Here is a 12,880-nt window from a genome sequence, read left to right as displayed (position 1 = left end):
GAAAAAGGAGATAACCCCACATAATAACTAGAGAGAAGCTTTCTGAGAAACTGCACTGCCATGTGTGAATGCAGCTCACAGAGTTACACGTTTCTCTTCAGTGATCACTTTGTTAACACAGTTTTCTGGAAATCTGCAATTAGATACTTCATAGCGCAATGAAGCTTATGGTGACAAAGGAAATATTCTCAGATGAATACCAGAAAGAAGCTTTCTTAGAAACTTTCTGGTGATGTGTGAATTCCTCTCACAGAGTTACACTTATGTTCCGTGGAGCAATCCATTAACACTGTGTTTGAGGAACCTGAGAAAGGCTTCTTTGGATGGCATTGAGGCCTACGCTGATAAAGAAAATTTCTTGAGTTCAAAACGTGAAAGAAGCTTTCTGAGAAACTCCTTTCTGATCAGTGAGTTCATCTCACAGACTTACAACTTAAAACTCAGGAAGCAGTTTGCTCACACTCTTTTCGTTGAAACTGCAAAGTGATATTTGGGAGCCCATAGGGGTCCATGGTGAAAAAGGAAATATCCTCACATAATAACTAGAGAGAAGTTTTTTGAGAGATTGCTTTCTGATGTGTGACTTCATCACACAGAGTTCCACCCTTCCCTTCTTGGAACAGTTTGCTAACACTGTTGTCCTTTGATTCTGCAAAATGATATTTGGGAGCCCTTAAGGGCCCATGGTGAAAAAGGAATTATACTGACATAATAACTAGAGAGAAGTTTTCGGAGAAATTGCATTGCCATGTGTGAATGCAACTCACAGAGTTACACGTTTCTCTTCAGTGAACAGTTTGTTAAAACAGTTTTCTGGAAATCTGCAAAGAGATACTTCATAGCGCAATGAAGCTCATGCTGACAAAGGAAATATTCTCAGCTGAAAACTAGAAAGATGCTTTCTTAGAAACTTCTTGGTGATGTGTGAATTCATCTCACAGAGTTACACTTATGTTTCGTGGAGCAGTCCATTTACACTGTCTTTGAGGAACCTGACAAGGGGTTCTTTGAATCGCTTTGAGGTATAGGCTGGTAAAGGAAATTTCATCAGTTTAAAACTTGAAGGAAGCTTTCTGAGAAACTTCTTTCTGATCAGTGAGTTCATGTCACAGACTTACAACGTACACCTCAGGAAGCAGTTTGCTAACACTCTTTTCGTGGAAACTGCAAAGTGATATTTGGGAGCCCACAGGGGCCCATGGTGAAAAAGGAGATATCCTCACATAATAACTACAGAGAAGCTTTTTGTGAGATTGCTTTCGGATGTTTGACTTCATCACCCAGATTTCCACCCTTCCCTTCTTGGAAAACTTTGATAACAGTGTTCTCGTGGATTCAGCAAAGTGATATTTGGGAGCTCATTTAGGGCTATGGTGAAAAAGGAGATATCCTCACATAATAACTAGAGAGAAGCTTTCTGAGAAACTGCAATGCCATGTGTGAATGCAACTCACAGAGTTACACGTTTCTCCTCAGTCATCAGTTTGTTAACACAGTTTTCTGGAAATCTGCAATTAGATACTTCATAGCGCAATGAAGCTTATGGTGAAAAAGGAAATATTCTCAGATGAAAACTAGAAAGAAGCTTTCGTAGAAACTTCTTCGTGATGTGTGAATTCATCTCACAGAGTTACACTTATGTTTCGTGGAGCAGTCCGTAAACACTGTTTTTGAGGAACCTGACAAGGGCTTCTTTGGATGGCATTGAGGCCTACGCTGATAAAGGAAATTTCATCAGTTCAAAACGTGAAAGAAGCTTTCTGAGAAACTTCTTTCTGATCAGTGTGTTCATCTCACAGACTTACAACTTAAACCTCAGGAAGCAGTTTGCTCACACTCTTTTCGTGGAAACTGCAATGTGATATTTGGGAGCCCATAGGGGCCCATGGTGAAAATGGAAGTATCCTCACATAATAACTAGAGAGATGGTTTTTGAGAGATTGTTTCTGATGTGTGACTTCATCACACAGAGTTCCACCCTTCCCTTCTTGAAACAGTTTGCTAACACTGTTGTCCTTTGATTTTGCAAAGTGATACTTGGAAGCCCATAAGGGGCCATGGTGAAAAAGGAGATATCCTCACATAATAACTAGAGAGAAGCTTTCTGAGAAACTGCACTGCCATGTGTGAATGCAACTCACAGAGGTAAACGTTTCTCTTCAGTGATCAGTTTGTTAACACAGTTTTCTGGAAATCTGCAATTAGATACTTCGTTGCGCAATGAAGCTTATGGTGACAAAGGAAATATCTTCAGATGGAAACTAGAAAGAAGCTTTCTTAGAAACTTCTTGGTGATGTGTGAATTCATCTCGCACAGTTACACTTATGTTTCGTGGAGCAGTCCATTAACACTGTCTTTGAGGAAACTGACAAGGGCTTCTTTGAATCGCATTGATGTCTACGCTAAAAAAGGAAATTTCATCAGTTCAGAACGTGAAAGAAGCTTTCTGAGAAACTTCTTTCTGTTCAGTGAGTTCATGTCACAGACTTACAACGTACACCTCAGGAAGCAGTTTGCTCACATTCTTTTCGTGGACACTGCAAAGTGATATTTGGGAGCCCTTAGGGGCCCATGGTGAAAAAGGAAATATCCTCACATAATAACTAGAGAGAAGCTTTTTGAGAGATTGCTTTCTGATGTGTGACTTCATCACACAGGTTTCCACCCTTCCCTTCTTGGAACAGTTTGCTAACACTGTTGTCGTTTGATTCTGCAAAGTGATATTTGGGAGCCCACTAGGGCCCATGATGAAAAAGGAGATATCCTCACATAATAACTAGACAGAAGCTTTCTGAGAAACTGCACTGTATGTGTGAATGCAACTCACAGAGTTACACGTTTCTCTTCAGTAATCAGTTCGTTAACACAGTTTTCTGGAAATCTGCAATTAGATACTTCATAGTGCAATGAAGCCTACGGTGACAATGGAAATATCTTCAGATGCAAACTAGAAAGAAGCTTTCTTAGAAACTTCTTGGTGATGTGTGAATTCATCTCACAGAGTTACACTTATGTTTCATGGAGCAGTCCAATAACACTGTCTTTGAGGAACCTGACAAGGGCTTCTTTGAATCGCTTTGAGGTCTACGCTGATATAGGAAATTTCATCAGTTCAAAACGTGCAAGAAGCTTTCTGAGAAACTTCTTTCTGATCAGTGAGTTCATGTCACAGACTTCAACGTACACCTCAGGAAGCAGTTTGCTAACACTCTTTTCGTGGAAACTGCAAAGTGATATTTGGGAGCCCATAGGGGCCCATGGTGAAAAAGGAGATATCCTCAAATAATAACTAGGGAGAAGCTTTTTGAGAGATTGCTTTCTGATGTGTGACTTCATCACCCAGATTTCCACCCTTCCCTTCTTGGAACACTTTGATAACAGTGTTCTCGTGGATTCAGCAAAGTGATATTTGGGAGCTCATTGAGGGCTATGGTGAAAAAGGAGATATCCTCACGTAATAACTAGAGAGAAGCTTTCTGAGAAACTGCAATGCCAGGTGTGAATGCAACCCACAGAGTTACACGTTTCTCTTCACTGATCAGTTTGTTAACACAGTTTTCTGAAAATCTGCAATTAGATACTTCATAGCGCAATGAAGCTTATGGTGACAAAGGAAATATACTCAGATGAAAACTAGAAAGAAGCTTTCTTAGAAACTTCTTGGGATTTGTGAATTCATCTCACAGAGTTACACTTATGTTTCGTGGAGCAGTCCATTAACACTTTTTTTGAGGAACCTGAGAAGGGCTTCTTTGAATGGCATTGAGGCCTACAAGGAAATTTCATCAGTTCAAAACGTGAAAGAAGCTTTCTGAGAAACTTCTTTCTCATCAGTGAGTTCATCTCACAGACTTACAACTTAAACCTCAGGAAGCAGTTTGCTAACACTCTTTTCGTGGAAACTGCAAAGTGATATTTTGGAGCCCTTAGGGGCCCATGGTGAAAAAGGAAATATCCTCACATAATAACTAGAGAGAACCTTTCTGAGAAACTGCACTGCCATGTGTGAATGCAACTCACAGAGTTACACGTTCCCCTCAGTCATCAATTTGTTAACACAGTTTTCTGGAAATCTGCAATTAGATACTTCATAGCGCAATGAAGCTTATGGTGACAAAGGAAATATTCTCAGATGAAAACTAGAAAGAAGCTTTCATATAAACTTCTTGGTGATGTGTGAATTCATCTCACAGAGTTACACTTATGTATCATGGAACAGTCCATTAACACTGTTTTTGAGGAACCTGAGAAGGGCTTCTTTGGATGGCATTGAGGCCTACGCTGATAAAGGAAATTTCATCAGTTCTAAACGTGAAAGAAGCTTTCTGAGAAACTTCTTTCTGATCAGTGAGTTCATCTCACTGACTTACAACTTAAACCTCAGGAAGCAGTTTGCTCACACTCTTTTCGTGGAAACTGCAAAGTGATATTTGGGAGCCCATAGGGGCCCATGGTGAAAAAGGAGATATCCTCACATAATAACTACAGAGAAGCTTTTTGGGAGATTGCTTTCTGATGTGTGACTTCATCACACAGAGTTCCACCCTTCCCTTCTTGGAACAGTTTGCTAACATTGTTGTCGTTTGATTCTGCAAAGTGATATGTGGGAGCCCTTAAGGGCCCATGGTGAAAAAGGAGTTATACTCACATAATAACTAGAGAGAAGCTTTCAGAGAAATTGCATTGCCATGTGTGAATGCAACTCACAGATTTACACGTTTCTCTTCAGTGATCAGTTTGTTAACACAGTTATCTGAAAATCTGCAATTAGATACTTCATAGCGCAACGAAGCCTACGGTGACAAAGGAAATATCTTCAGATGAAAACTAAAAAGAAGCTTTCTTAGAAACTTCTTGGTAATGTCTGAATTCATCTCACAGAGTTACACTTATGTTTCGTGGAGCAGTCCATTAACACTGTCTTTGAGGAACCTGACAAGGGCTTCTTTGAATCGCATTGAGGTCTATGCTGATAAAGGAAATTGCATCAGTTCAAAATGTGAAAGAAGCTTTCTGAGAAACTTCTTTCTGATCAGTGAGTTCATCTCACAGACTTACAACGTACACCACAGGAAGCAGTTTACTAACACTCTTTTCGTGGAAACTGCAAAGTGATATTTGGGAGCCCATAGGGGCCCATGGTGAAAAAGGAGATATCCTCACATAATAACTAGAGAGAAGCTTTTTGAGAGATTGCTTTCTAATGTGAGACTTCATCACCCAGATTTCCACCCTTCCCTTCTGGGAACACTTTGATAACAGTGTTCTCGTGGATTCAGCAAAGTGATATTTGGGAGCTCATTGACGGCTATGGTGAAAAAGGAGATATCCTCACATAATAACTAGAGAGAAGCTTTCGGAGAAATTGCATTGCAATGTGTGAATGCAACTCACAGAGTTACACGTTTCTCTTCAGTGATCAGTTTGTTAACACAGTTATCTGGAAATCTGCAATTAGATACTTCATAGCACAATGAAGCTTATGGTGACAAAGGAAATATTCTCAGATGAAAACTAGAAAGAAGCTTTCTTAGAAAGTTTTTGGTGATGTGTGAATTCATCTCACAGAGTTACACTTATGTTTCGTGGAGCAGTCCATTAACACTGTTTTTGAGGAACCTGAGAAGGGCTTCTTTGGATGGCATTGTGGCCTACGCTGATAAAGGAAATTTCATCAGTTCAAAACGTGAAAGAAGCTTTCTGAGAAACTTCTTTCTGATCAGTGAGTTCATCTCACAGACTTACAACTTAAAACTCAGGAAGCAGTTTGCTCACACTCTTGTCGTTGAAACTGCAAAGTGATATTTGGGAGCCCATAGGGGTCCATGGTGAAAAAGGAAATATCCTCATATAATAACTAGAGAGAAGTTTTTTGAGAGATTGCTTTCTGATGTGTGACTTCATCACACAGAGTTCCACCCTTCCCTTCTTGAAACAGTTTGCTAACACTGTTGTCCTTTGATTCTGCAAAATGATATTTGGGAGCCCTTAAGGGCCCATGGTGAAAAAGGAATTATACTGACATAATAACTAGAGAAAAGTTTTCGGAGAAATTGCATTGCCATGTGTGAATGCAACTCACAGAGTTACAGGTTTCTCTTCAGTGATCAGTTTGTTAACACAGTTTTCTGGAAATCTGCAAATAGATACTTCATAGCGCAATGAAGCCTAAGATGACAAAGGAAATATCTTCAGATGAAAACTAGAAAGAAGCTTTCTTAGAAACTTCTTGGTGATGTGTGAATTCATCTCACAGAGTTACACTTATGTTTCGTGGAGCTGTCCATTAACACTGTCTTTGAGGAACCTGACAAGGGGTTCTTTGAATCGCTTTGAGGTATAGGCTGATAAAGGAAATTTCATCAGTTTAAAACGTGAAGGAAGCTTTCTGAGAAACTTCTTTCTGATCAGCGAGTTCATCTCACAGACTTACAACTTAAACCTCAGGAAGCAGTTTGTTCACACTCTTTTCGTGGAAAGTGCAAAGTGATATTTGGGAGCCCATAGGGGACCATGGTGAAAAAGGAAATATCCTCACATAATAACTAAAGAGAAGCTTTTTGAAAGATTGCTTTCTGATGTGTGACTTCATCACCCAGATTTCCACCCTTCCCTTCTTGGAACACTTTGATAACAGTGTTCTCGTGGATTCAGCAAAGTGATATTTGGGAGCCCATTGAGGGCTATGGTGAAAAGGGAAATATCCTCACATAATAACTAGAGAGATTCTCTCTGAGAAACTGCACTGCCATGTGTGAATGCAACTCACAGAGTTACACGTTTCTCTTCAGTGATCAGTTTGTTAACACAGTTTTCTGGAAATCTGCAATTCGATACTTCATAGCGCAATAAATCTTATGGTGACAAAGGAAATATTCTCAGATGAAACCTATAAAGAAGCTTTCGTAGAAACTTCTTGGTGATGTGTGAATTCATCTCACAGAGTTACACTTATGTTTCGTGGAGCAATCCATTAACACTGTGTTTGAGGAACCTGAGAAGGGCGTCTTTGGATGGCATTGAGGCCTACGCTGATAAAGGAAATTTCATGAGTTCAAAACGTGAAAGAAGCTTTCTGAGAAACTTCTTTCTGATCAGTGAGTTCATCTCACAGACTTATAACTTAAAACTCAGGAAGCAGTTTGCTCACACTCTTTTCGTGGAAACTGCAAAGTGATATTTGGGAGCCCATTGGGGCCCATGGTGAAAAACGAAATATCCTCACCTAATAACTAGAGAGAAGCTTTCGAGAAATTGCTTTTTGTTGTGTGACTTCATCACACAAAGTTCCACCCTTCCCTTCTTGGAACAGTTTGCTAACACTGTTGTCGTTTGATTCTACAAAGTGATATTTGGGAGCCCATAAGGGGCCATGGTGAAAAAGGAGATATCCTCACATAATAACTAGAGAGAAGCTTTTTGAGAAACTGCACTGCCATGTGTGAATGCAACTCACAGGGTTACATGTTTCTCTTCAGTGATCAGGTTGATAACACAGTTTTCTGGAAATATGCAATTAGATACTTCGTAGCGCAATGAAACCTTCGGTGACAAAGGAAATATCTTCAGATGAAAACTAGAAAGAAGCTTTCTTAGAAACTTCTTGGTGATGTGTGATTTCATCTCACAGAGTTACACTTATGTTTCGTGGAGCAGTCCATTCACACTGTCTTTGAGGAACCTGACAAGGGCTTCTTTGAATCTCATTGAGGTCTACGCTGATAAAAGAAATTTCATCAGTTCAAAACGTGCAAGAAGCTTTTTGAGAAACTTCTTTCTGATCAGTGAGTTCATGTCACAGACTTACAACGAACACCTCAGGAAGCAGTTTGCTAACACTCTTTTCGTGGAAACTGCAGAGTGATATTTTTGAGCCCATAGGGGCCCATGGTGAAAAAGGAGATATCCTCACATAATAACTAGAGAGAAGCCTTTTGAGAGATTGCTTTCTGATGTGTGACTTCATCACCCAGATTTCCACCCTTCCCTTCTTGGAACACTTTGATAACAGTGTTCTCGTGGATTCAGCAAAGTGACATTTGGGAGAACATTGAGGGCTATGGTGACAAAGGAGATATCCCCACATAACATCTAGAGAGAAGCTTTCTGAGAAACTGCACTGCCATGTGTGAATGCAACTCACAGAGTTACACGTTTCTCTTCAGTGATCAGTTTGTTAACACAGTTTTCTGGAAATCTGCAATTAGATACTTCATAGCGCAATGAAGCTTATGGTGACAAAGGAAATATTCTCAGATGAAAACTAGAAAGAAGCTTTCTTAGAAACTTCTTGGTGATGTGTGAATTCATCTCACAGAGTTACACTTATGTTTCGTGGAGCAATCCATTAACACTGTGTTTGAGGAACCTGAGAAGGGCGTCTTTGGATGGCATTGAGGCCTACGCTGATAAAGGAAATTTCATGAGTTCAAAACGTGAAAGAAGCTTTCTGAGAAACTTCTTTCTGATCAGTGAGTTCATCTCACAGACTTATAACTTAAAACTCAGGAAGCAGTTTGCTCACACTCTTTTCGTGGAAACTGCAAAGTGATATTTGGGAGCCCATAGGGGTCCATGGTGAAAAAGGATATATCCTCACATAATAACTAGAGTTAAGCTTTTTGAGTGATTGCTTTCTGATGTGTGACTTCATCACACAGAGTTCCACCCTTCCCTTCTTGGAACAGTTTGCTAACACTGTTGTCCTTTGATTCTGCAAAGTGATATTTGGGAGCCCATAAGTGCCCATGGTGAAAAAGGAGATATACTCACGTAAAAGCTAGAGAGAAGCTTTCGGAGAAATTGCTTTGCCATTTGTGAATGCAACTCACAGAATTACACGTTTCTCTTCAGTGATCAGTTTGTTAACACAGTTTACTGGAAATCTGCAATTAGATACTTCATAGTGCAATGAAACCTTCGGTGACAAAGGAAATATCTTCAGATGAAAACTAGAAAGAAGCTTTCTTAGAAACTTCTTGGTGATGTGTGATTTCATCTCACAGAGTTACACTTATGTTTCGTGGAGCAGTCCTTTCACACTGTCTTTGAGGAACCTGACAAGGGCTTCTTTGAATCACTTTGAGGTCTACGCTGATAAAGGAAATTTCATCAGTTCAAAACGTGCAAGAAGCTTTCTGAGAAACTTCTTTCTGATCAGTGAGTTCATGTCACAGACTTACAACGTACACCTCAGGAAGCAGGTTGCTAACACTCTTTTCGTGGAAACTACAAAGTGATATTTTTGAGCCGATAGGGGCCCATGGTGAAAAAGGAGATATCCTCACATAATAACTAGAGAGAAGCTTTTTGAGAGATTGCTTTCTGATGTGTGACTTCATCACCCAGTTTTCCACCCTTCCCTTCTTGGAACAGTTTGCCAACACTGTTGTCCTTTGATTCTGCAAAATGATATTTGGGAGCCCTTAAGGGCCCAGGGTGAAAAAGGAATTATACTGACATAATAACTAGAGGGAAGTTTTCGGAGAATTTGCATTGCCATGTGTGAATGCAACTCACAGAGTTACACGTTTCTCTTCAGTGATCAGTTTGTTATCACAGTTTTCTGGAAATCTGCCATTAGATACTTCATAGCGCAATGAAGCTTATGGTGACAAAGGAAATATTCTCAGATGAAAACTAGAAAGAAGCTTTCGTAGAAACTTCTTGGTGATGTGTGAATTCATCTCGCAGAGTACACTTCTGTTTCGTGGAGCAGTCCTTTAACACTGTTTCTGAGGAACCTGAGAAGGGCTTCTTTGGATAGCAGTGAGGCCTACGCTCATAAAGGAAATTTCATCAGTTCAAAACGTGAAAGAAGCTTTCTGAGAAACTTCTTTCTGATCAGCGAGTTCATCTCACAGACTTACAACTTAAACCTCAGGATGCAGTTTGTTCACACTCTTTTCGTGGAAACTGCAAAGTGATATTTGGGAGCCCTTAGGGGCCCATGGTGAAAATGGAAATATCCTCACCTAATAACTAAAGAGAAGCTTTTTGAAAGATTGCTTTCTGATGTGTGACTTCATCACCCAGATTTCCACCCTTCCCTTCTTGGAACACTTTGATAACAGTGTTCTGGTGGATTCAGCAAAGTGATATTTGGGAGCCCATTGACGGCTAGGTGAAAAAGGAGATATCCTCACATAATAACTAGAGAGAAGCTATCTGAGAAACTGCACTGCCATGTGTGAATGCAACTCACAGAGTTACACGTTTCTCTTCAGTGATCAGTTTGTTAACACAGTTTTCTGGAAATCTGCAATTCGATACTTCATAGCGCAATAAATCTTATGGTGACAAAGGAAATATTCTCAGATGAAAACTAGAAAGAAGCTTTCTTAGAAACTTTTGGTGATGTGTGAATTCATCTCAAAGAGTTACACTTATGTTTCGTGGAGCAGTCCATAAACACTGTTTTTGAGGAACCTGACAAGGGCTTCTTTGGATGGCATTGAGGCCTACGCTGATAAAGGAAATTTCATCAGTTCAAAACGTGAAAGAAGCTTTCTGAGAAACTTCTTTCTGATCAGTGAGTTCATCTCACAGACTTACAACTTAAACCTCAGGAAGCAGTTTGCTCACACTCTTTTCGTGGAAACTGCAATGTGATATATTGGAGCCCATAGGGGCCCATGGTGAAAATGGAAATATCCTCACATAATAACTAGAGAGATGGTTTTCGAGAGATTGTTTCTGATGTGTGACTTCATCACACAGAGTTCCACCCTTCCCTTCTTGAAACAGTTTGCTAACACTGTTGTCCTTTGATTCTGCAAAGTGATACTTGGAAGCCCATAAGGGGCCATGGTAAAAAAGGAGATATCCTCACATAATAACTAGAGAGAAGCTTTCTGAGAAACTGCACTGCCATGTGTGAATGCAACTCACAGAGGTACACGTTTCTCTTCAGTGATCAGTTTGTTAACACAGTTTTCTGGAAATCTGCAATTAGATACTTCGTAGCGCAATGAAGCTTATGGTGACATAGGAAATATTCTCAGACGAAAACTAGAAAGACGCTTTCTTAGAAACTTCTTGGTGATGTGTGAATTCATCTCACAGAGTTACACTTATGTTTCATGGAGCAGTCCATTAACACTGTTTTTGGGGAACCTGAGAAGGGCTTCTTTGGATGGCATAGAGGCCTACGCTGATAAAGGAAATTTCATCAGTTCAAAACGTGAAAGAAGCTTTCTAAGAAACTTCTTTCTGATCAGTGAGTTCATCTCACAGACTTACAACGTAAACCTCAGGAAGCAGTTTGCTCACAATCTTTTCGTGGAAACTGCAAGGAGATATTTGGGAGCCCATAGGGGCCGATGGTCTAAAAGGAAATATCCTCACATAATAACTAGAGAGACGCTTTTTGAGAGATTGTTTTCTGATGTGTGAATTCATCACACAGAGTTCCACCCTTCCCTTCTTGGAACAGTTTGCTAACACTGTTGTCGTTTGATTCTGCAAAGTGATATTTGGGAGCCCATAAGGGGCCATGGTGAAAAAGGAAATATCCTCACATAATAACTAGAGAGAAGCTTTTTGAAAGATTGCTTTCTGATGTGTGACTTCATCACCCAGATTTCCACCATTCCCTTCTTGGAACACTTTGATAACAGTGTTCTCGTGGATTCAACAAGGTGATATTTGGGAGCTTATTGAGGGCTATGGTGCAAAAGGAGATATCCTCACATAATAACTAGAGAGAAGCTTTCTGAGAAACTGCACTGCCATGTGTGAATGCTACTCACAGAGTTATACGTTTCTCTTCACTGATCAGTTTGTTAACACAGTTTTCTGGAAATCTGCAATTAGATACTTCATAGCGCAATGAAGCTCATGCTGACAAAGGAAATATTCTCAGATGAAAACTAGAAAGAAGCTTTCTTAGAAACTTCTTGGTGATGTGTGAATTCATCTCACTGAGTTACACTTAGGTTTCGTGGAGCAGTCCATTAACACTGTCTTTGAGGAACCTGACAAGGGCTTCTTTGAATCGCATTGAGGTCTACGCTGATAAAGGAAATTTCATCAGTTCCAAACGTGAAGAAGTTTCGAGAAGAAACTCTTTTGATCAGTGATGTTCATGTCACAGACATACAACGTACACCTCAGGAAGCAGTTTGCTAACACTTCTTTTCGTTGGAACCTGCCAAAGTGATATTTGGGAGCACATTGCGGGCCCATAGTTGAAAAGGAGATATTCCTTCACCTTAATAACTAGAGAGAAGCTTTTTTTGAGAGATTGCTTTCTATGTGTCACTTCATCACACCGAGTTCCCACCCTTCCCTTCTTGGAAACATTTGAGAACTGTGTTCTCGTGGATTCAACAAGGTGATATTTTCGAGATTATTGAGGGCTATGGTGAAAAAGGAGATATCCTCACATAATAACTAGAGAGAAGCTTTCTGAGAAACTGCACTGCCATGTGTGAATGTAACTCACAGAGTTACACGTTTCTCTTCAGTGATCAGTTTGTTAACACAATTTTCTGGAAATCTGCAATTAGATACTTCATAGCGCAATGAAGCTCATGCTGACAAAGGAAATATTCTCAGATGAAAACTAGAAATAAGCTTTCTTAGAAACTTCTTGGTGATGTGTGAATTCATCTCACAGAGTTACACTTATGTTTCGTGGAGCAGTCCATTAACACTGTTTTTGAGGAACCTGAGAAGGGCTTCTTTGGATGGCATTGAGGCCTACGTTGATAAAGGAAATTTCATCAGTTCAAAACGTGAAAGAAGCTTTCTGAGAATCTTCTTTCTGATCAGTGAGTTCATCTCACAGACTTACAACATAAACCTCAGGAAGCAGTTTGCTCACACTCTTTTCGTGGAAACTGCAAAGTGATATTTTGGAGCCCATAGGTGCCCATG

This window comes from Rhinopithecus roxellana, chromosome 9 (assembly GCF_007565055.1).
Source record: "Rhinopithecus roxellana isolate Shanxi Qingling chromosome 9, ASM756505v1, whole genome shotgun sequence".
NCBI classification, from domain to species: domain Eukaryota; kingdom Metazoa; phylum Chordata; class Mammalia; order Primates; family Cercopithecidae; genus Rhinopithecus; species Rhinopithecus roxellana.
Note: the sequence above shows the minus strand (reverse complement) of the source record.